Here is an 8,677-nt window from a genome sequence, read left to right as displayed (position 1 = left end):
ATATGTGTGCACCTGGCCTCCTCGCAGATTGGGGAAGGATTTTGGTTCTAGTGCAGATTAATGTGCTCCACTCGAGTGATCTACCTTGTTCGCACCTGATCTCAATCCATACACACAACCACAGACAAACGAAGACAACAAGTGACCTTCCTCGGAAGGTCGTTAGATAAAAAATACCATAGAAACAACTATAAAACATGATGAATACAAATAGATACAGGAAAGAAGCACATGTTTCTATTAATCATGAAAAAATCAAATTACAAGCATATACCTTCACCTCAAAGCCTTCTCTCTTTGATTCGACAGAGTCTCCTCACTATAACAAAGAAATGAGTATGAAGAGCAATACTCAAGCAACAAGAACTTCACAATCTCTCTCTCTAGTAGCAAGATAATAACATAGACACAAGATCTCTAGCTCACTAAGAATTTGGTTCTCCAAAAACTAGGATTACCCTCTCAAATAGTCCAATATAAATAGGTAGAAGAGAGGTCCCAACAGGATGAATGTAGATGATCAAGATGATGAGAAGTCATGAAAAATTCTAAGTGATAAGTCCCACCCAGCTCGAATAAGTGATGAGTCAAATTGATCTCCTAGGGACCGAGACACTCTAGAAAGCATCCCTAGTCGCAGGCATAGAAAACACTGAAAAATTCCACAGTTGCTCGCATAAGGAAGGGTTGGGAGCGACTAGGAGGTTTCAATCACTCTCATAGGCCTCCATCCGTGTGACTAGAAAAAAGAAGACCTAAAGTGTTAGGTCCCCATAATACTAGTGATTACCCCATTACTATTGTAGTTATATGCCTTATTAATATTCTTGTGCCCCTATTGTTCCCATATTGTTATTACTGTGCCCCATAGAATCCCTCTATTTTTATTTTTTTGCCTTTATATTATTATTGTTAGGTCGGCTGGGTTATATTGTGACTCCTTAGGTTCCTATATATAGAAAGGAGGTTTTGTCATTTGAATCATCAAAGAATCATTGATTTGTGTAATTTAAAGGAGGTTTCCCCGTCGAAGAGGCTGAATTCTAAGGCATTGATCTATCTTTTCTATCTTTTTGTGAGCTGGTTTCATAACATTTGGTATCAGAGCTTTGGATTCTAGGGTTTCGCTACTCCAAATAGGTCATCATGGAATTTTCGCTATAACTTTTTTTTTTCTGTGATGTTTTAGAAGTGAAAAAAAACAACCCATTTGAGATGAAATCGCACTGAACCTTGGTTCCGAATTTCAGAGCTTTTCACGCTATATTTGTGGATACATGATCTGAGGAAGTTGGTCTTTTTGCAGACTCCTGAATTACATTCCAAACAGGTGACCTGGGGAAAATCGTCATAACTTTCTCTCTGAGCATCGGATTGAAGTTTTGTAAGAAGGTACAGAAAGAGGACAGACTATAGTTTCTTGTATATATTTTTTAGAGCCAAAGGTTGAAACAAGGACACGTGGCATGTCGTACAAGTTCGCTCTACTGAACTAGTCTATAATCAAGTCACTGTGGGAGATTTGGCATAACTCTTCCTTGGAGAATCCAATTTGGATCATATTGGTGGCATTGGAAAGAGGACACAGAGGGCTACTGCAGGTCGCAATTTCAGAACTGGATGATCCAAAATTACAGAGATACATCAGAGGCAATATCGAGCTCCTACAAAGTGAAAAAAGGTGTGTAGATTTTTTTAAATTTTTGTTTAAGCTTGGTTTGAAAAATTATTTTGAAGGAATTCAAAGGGCATAGTAGAGCATTATTATCGGTAACTGATGCCTCGAGGAAAGAAAATGCAAATACCTAGTAAGAAACCTAAAAGCTCTAGCATGACTCATAAAAAAGAGGAAGAAATGCCACATGATATATCAAAGTTACAAGACCAAGTGCAACAAATGTCACTCTCACAAAAGCTAACAGAAGCTAAGATAAATGGCATGGAATCTAAGATAAAGGGTGTGGAAGCTAAGATGAATGGCGTGGAAGCTAAGATGGACAATTTGAAGATAGATTTGAAGACAGATATGAAGAGAGACATGGCAGATTTGAAGATAGACATGGCAGATTTGAAGACAGATTTGACAAATTTTCTACAAGAAATACTTACTAATGGTGAAAAGGTAGTAAAGGAAACTCATGATGCAAACAAAAGAAAGGTTAATCATGATTTCATAGAATCTAATGTTGGATTGAAGACCCACCATATTCCAAAAATCGATATGAGGAAGTTTGATGGCAAGGATCCCGCAACATGGATATTACAGATGGAGCAAATTTTCGATCTCAATAATGTGCAAAACACACAAAAGGTACGTATTTAAACTTTATATTTGGAAACAAATCATTTTGTATGGTATCAATTGCTTTGCTCTCTTAAACAAATTATCACTTGGGAAATTTTTACGGAAGAATTGACAGCACATTATGAGGATACAAAAATCAACACTCTTTTTAGCCAATTGATAAGTCTCAAACAAAAGGGTTCAATAATGAAGCACATTGAAGAGTTCCAAAAATTGAACATAAGGGTAAAAAATATTCCAGAGGAGCATAGGATTGATGTGTTCATAGGGACTTTAAAGGATAATATCCAACATGATGTTTGCCTTGGGAATTTGATTCACTAGAGAAGGCATTCAGGTTAGCAAGAAAAATGGAAAGCAAAATTATGGCAACCAGGAAGCATATCACTCACAACTATAAAGATGGAAGTGTTGTTGCCCCTAGTCTTCCACAACCTATAAGGTGGACACCACAACAATTGGAAGAAAAAAGAGCAAAAGGGCTTTGTTACAGTTGTGATAGCAAATACACTAAAGGTCATAAGTGTGATGAGAAGAAATTATTCTACATAGATTGTGAAGAGGAAGAAGAAAAGGAGCAAGAAAGGTTAAAAGAAGAGGATATACTCCAGGAACAAAGCCTTGATAAAGAAGAAATGAATCCGGCCATATCTTGTAATGCATTGGCGGGAATTACCACTCCTCAAACCATCAAGATAGAAGGACAAATCAAGAAGAAAAAGGTAATAGTGTTGATTGATTAAGGAAGTACCCACAATTTTATTCATTGTAAGGTAGCAAAATAATTGAATTGCTTCCTATATCCAACACCAGAGTGTCAAGTGATGGTTGCAAATGGAGGAACAATAAATTTCTCTGGAAAGTGCCATAATATCAAGCTATCCATGGGAGAACATTTATTGACTAGCCCAATGCTTTCCATTCCAATGGGAGGTGCTGATTTTTATCACTGAAAATTCTGATGCCAAAGTTGCTTAGACTAGCTTGAGGACAAAGTGTTTCCGCAGCGCATAGATCCCTTTATCAGTTTCGCAGCGCAACATCTTTTAGGTGATTTCGTAGCGCTTGCACTACGAAATTGGGAATTTTTTCGAATCCATAGCCATTTTCACCCAGCTGTTATACTTATCAGAATCTGCTGTGTGTTTAGATCGATTAGGTGTTGTGGTACTGACACATGTTGCAGTTGTTGTTGACAAGGTGACAGTTTTAGTGATTGCAAGGTACTACCTCAGGTTAAAGGCACCCTTGTTGTTTGTCCCATGGTAGCTGTTATTCAATGAAGGAACGAGAGTGCTCGGTTCACTACTGAAGGAAGCACTAAACTTGCCATAGTTGGAAAAGGATTGACATTTGATAGTGGAGGTTACAATATCAAGACAGGACCAGGATGTCTTATTGAACTCATGAAGTCTGACATGTGAGGTTCTGCAGCAGTTCTTGGTGCAGCAAAGGCTATTAGTCAAATTAAGCCTCCCGAGGTGGAGGTCCATTTCATTGTTGCTGCATATGAAAACATGATTAGTGGCACTGATATGCGGCCTGGTGACATAGTTACAGCTTCAAACGGAAAGACAGTTGAGGTAAATAACACGGATGCTGAAGGCAGGTTGATATTGTCAGATGTTTTGGTTTATGCATGTAAACAAGGCGTTCATAAGGTGGTCGATCTTGTAACTCTCACTGGAGCCTGCATAATTGCTCTTGGAAATGAAATTGCTGGAATGTACACTCCCAATGATGAAATGGCAGAAGAAATATCCAAAGCTGCAGAAATTGCAGGAGAAAAGTTTTGGAGAATGCCACTTGAGGAAAGCACTGAGAAATTTAACAAACTTGTATACCAGTATCCAATCCGTATTCCTGAAAGGTTTTCTCTTGTTATTCGATTATTATTGACTCAAGAAGGAATTTGTTTCACTCTTCAACCAGACTTCAAGTTTCTTGAGGTAGCTTACTCATATGTGGCGAAACTTCTCCTAACAGACCCAGATCCAGCATTACGAGAGCGCCTCATTCAGGTGTTTTTTTAAAGACGGAGTATTTCAATGGAAACGCTTAGAAAAGCTCATTATATTGGCTAAGGAACAGGTAGCTATTATGAGTCGGAATCCAGCACTGTAAGAAGCAAGCAGACAAGATACAGAAAATCGGCGAGTTGAAAGAAAATTAGATCTGACAGACACACTTAAGGATGGTGCTCGAGTGGTAATAGTAGATGCTAGTATTCGGCGTAAAGTTCTTTTGGCTTTGACTGAAGATTCTAAATTGCACATTCAGGAGCTTATGGATATTTACAGATTAGTTGAAGGGAAATTTGATATTCCTTCCTTGGCTATAGATCTTGTTCAAAGACTCCCAGTTGCTACACGAGATATGATGCTCGCTTGGAGTGAATCTGTCCTGGTAGATCGTTGAGAATGGCTGAACAAAGGGGTTCTGTTGACATTTATTATTTCAATATTTTCGTGAACATGATCAACTGGTCTGCTGTATCGTCTTTTCTAGCATGGATTGACTGGTCAAATAAATATGAAGATTGGGGGCCAAGGTTTTGTTCCATTTGTTCCCAGTTCACCAGCTGAAGCTAGAAATGGCGATGCATAGGCACGGTAATTCCAACCGAGTGTTGATGATCTACCGGTTTCTGGTTGAAATTGTATATCTGAATGAGCTGAGACACACAAGTTACAACAGGCATGAGTTTGCTAACTGTGTGTCGTAAGGGCGCTTGAATGAGAATCATAGCTCATGGAAATAAATCTTCTTTTATCCTTATCATCGTCAGAATCCAGATAATGTGATCATTTGCAGGGTCTTACTTTATTTGTATATGACCTATGTTTGAAACTTAGATTGTTTAGCTGATTGGTGTCACGCATCAGAACAGAGTAATAAACACGCGGCACTTTAAATTGAGCAACATGTGGCATTTTAAATTGAGGATGCCCGACGGTGATATCGACGGATCCAGCTCTCAACAGATATATCTTATTGAATGAAGGCCGAGGACTAATTCCTGGATACCCGCAGTTTATGCTTGACTTATTAAGGAGGTGCTTGGGATAATGAAAATTGAAGATCTAAAGAACACAGTTAGTTATGGCTTTGATTATATATATAATACAATATGTTCTTGTTAATCACGGGAATTAGAAATACAAGCTGAGATACGAGCTATGGCAGATAACATCAAAGGGGCGCTTCCGTTATATTTGCTGTGGGTTATTCATGCCTTCAATTGTCATGTTTTATGTTGAAGTTTTAGTGCTGAAGGTCCATGTGATAGGGCGAGCTGCAGTTGGGGATTGTGTTTCATTCTGCGTGTGGAACATGTGCATCACCAAAGGAATAGCTGTTAAAGCTTCAGATGTGTGCTCACATTGCAGCTTTTGACTTCTGGGTTTGTTCTGTTCTCCATTATGACAGTACAACTGCAAAACACTCCCTGTCAATGCCGTAATGGGCATGTCCATGATTAGATTGAAAACTGGATTTTTGAACTTATGCGCACAGGTGTTATGTATAAAATGGATCAACATTCAGTACAACTGAGACATATTCTAATGGAGACATTGCTATATGATAACACGAGACATGATGTCCTTTTTCAGGTTTTATGCATAAAGAGCAGGGTCCCTGGAGGAATTATATCTTAACCGAATGCTTCATCCAAGAGAAAATGAGTGGCCATTGAGAAAATAAAGCTCAAGACAGTCAGAGTTTAATACAGGAAACTGTGATTTTCGGGAACAACTCAGCAGTTTCGTAGCGCGCTACGAAACTGCTGAAGCTGCATAATTAATGATCAGTGAACCAAATTTTGAAGACTTTCCTATCAGCATTAAAAAGGTTTTTGTGTCATCACACAGGTACATGGAAAGGGGTGTCCAGCATATCAGGAGCATGGTGTTGCCCTATTTTCTTGGGTTATTAAGGACTTAAAGTATCCACTGCTGCATACTCGGTGATGGGGGACCAGAACCGAAAATTTAGGGATATTTTCAGCCAATACAGAACAGATCAAAGCCTTCGGTATTCAAAGCCAGCATGGGACATTAATTGCCCATCTCATGCCATCTCATGCCATCTCAGCTGAACGAAGAGAAAGCTAGGTGTCAAGGATCAAGAAAGAATCATGCTACGAGGAGAATAAAATCAGAGTTTTAGTTTAGTTAGGACTCTTTGTAATTACAGCTCAGCACTTAATGCATTTAATGAAGTTAGTTAAATGGTAGATAGGGGTAATTAGTAGCAGTCATCGAGCTCCCCTCATGCTGGAGGAGGAAGCTCAAGTTAGTTAAGGGTGTATCTCTATATATAGATAAAACTTTGATGTAATGGGGGTTGGATGTTTTTGGAGAAGACTGTTTTGGTTTATGTATAGCAGATTTCAGTAATGCAAATGACTGTTGTTTCTTCTCAGGATTCACAATAGATCTTATTGTTCAAATGTATGATGGTTTATTCTCTTTAATGTTCTTTTACAGTTTGGTTAATGCATAATCACTCAGAACTCATGAATCATGCTCTGACTTCCTGTATGCCTAGGCAAACTGTGTTTCATGTAAGTTATGTTTGAACATTAGATGTAAAGTGCCCCGATTTCTATGAAAGGATAGTGTTATTGTTTACTGAGATATTAGTGACTCCATAAGCCCAATGGGAAGCAATTCTGTCCAGCCAGTACATTTTTCATGTGTCTTGTAAGAGTTAGCCATCTTGTTCAATATCAATAACCTATGAGAGAGCCCTCTCAGACTAAGGAGGCTAAGCCTTAGTTAAAAGCTTGGTTTGAAACAGTTACACAGAGTCTTGCTGATTGGCAGCCTTCAGTACCTGATTTTGTGATAACACTGATGTTGTACTAGGAGTCCAATGGCTACAATCCTTGGTACAATAGCTTTTAATTTTCAAGAACTTTTCATGAAATTTTCTGCGGAAGGAAAGGAAGTTGAATTAAGGGGTATTGCAGGGAAATCGGGAAATATAATCAACTCTAACGGTATGACAAAGCTTCTAAAAAGGGAACAAAGAGGTGTAATTGCAGAAATATGTTCGCTAGATGTTTCCACATCGAAATCATTATTTCTCCAGATCTCTAAAAAGTCTTGGACAATCATTCCAAGGTATTTGAGACTCCCAAAGGTCTCCCACCTATTCTTGATCATGATCATGCTATTCATCTGATTCCAGGAAGTGTTCCTCCAAACATCAGGCCGTACAGATATCCCTACGCCCAAAAGAGTGAAATTGAACATATGGTTGCAGAAATGCTAGAGGCTGGTATAATTCAACCTAGTCAAAGTTCTTTCTCTACTCCAGTAGTATTGGTGCACAAGAAGGATGGATCATGGCGCATGTGTCCGGATTATAGGGAGCTCAACAAGCTCACTATTAAATATAAGTCTCCCATTCTTGTCATTGATGAATTACTGGATGAATTGCATGGATCAATTTACTTCACCAAGTTGGATCTTCATTCAGGATATCATAAAACCAGAATGAAGAATGAAGACATTCCGAAAATAGCATTTAGAACTCATGAGGGTCATTATGAATTTTTGGTCATGCCTTTTGGCCTTACCAATGCACCTTCTACATTTCAAGGTTTGATGAATTACATTTTCAAACCCTTCCTTAGAAAATTTGTGTTAGTATTTTTTGATGATATACTTATCTACAACAAGTATTGGAAGGATCATGTTGAACATGTTGAAAGGGTGCTATAACTATTGGAGGAGAAACAATTATATTCAAAAAGATCCAAATGTTTCTTTGGAGTACAAGAGGTGGAATATCTGGATTATATTGTATCTCATGAAGGAGTTAAGGTAGGCCCTAGCAAAATTAAAGCCATTAAGGAATGGAAAATCCCCACATCCATAAAGCATCTGCGAGGATTTCTCGGGTTGACAGGGTATTATCGCAAGTTTTTTAAGAATTATGGGAGAATTGCAGCACCTCTAACAACATTATTGAAGAAAGATGCATTTTCATGGACTCTAGAAGCAACAAAGGCCTTTGAACATCTTAAAGAGGCAATGTGCCAAGCACCAGTTTTAGCTACACTGGACTTCACAAAAACCTTTATTGTGGAATGTGATGCTTCAGGAAATGGAATTGGTGTTGTTTTAATGCAAGATGAAAGACCCATTACTTTTGAAAGTCGTCCAATCAAGGGAAAGTTTTTACACAAAGCTATTTATGAGAAGGAAATGTTGGAAATACTACATGCACTTAAGAAATGGCGACCCTACCTAATGGGAAGACATTTCAAAGTAAAAATGGATCATGATAGCCTTAAATACTTTTTAGAACAAAGATTATCCTCTTAAGAGCAACAAAAGTGGGTCACAAAGATGTTGGGTT

The 8,677-nt window shown here is 38.3% G+C and overlaps 1 pseudogene; it reads left to right on the top strand.

Annotated features, from left to right (window-relative positions):
- The first annotated feature begins 3,711 nt into the window (after window positions 1-3,711).
- Window positions 3,712-4,912, top strand: LOC149201032 (uncharacterized; annotated as a pseudogene).
- Window positions 4,913-8,677: the final 3,765 nt, after the last annotated feature.

This window comes from Pinus tabuliformis, chromosome 2_1, assembly GCF_031772625.1.
Source record: "Pinus tabuliformis cultivar Carrire ecotype Pingquan chromosome 2_1, CPIR1, whole genome shotgun sequence".
Classification (NCBI taxonomy): domain Eukaryota; kingdom Viridiplantae; phylum Streptophyta; class Pinopsida; order Pinales; family Pinaceae; genus Pinus; species Pinus tabuliformis.
This window is presented reverse-complemented; position numbering and strand designations above follow the sequence as displayed.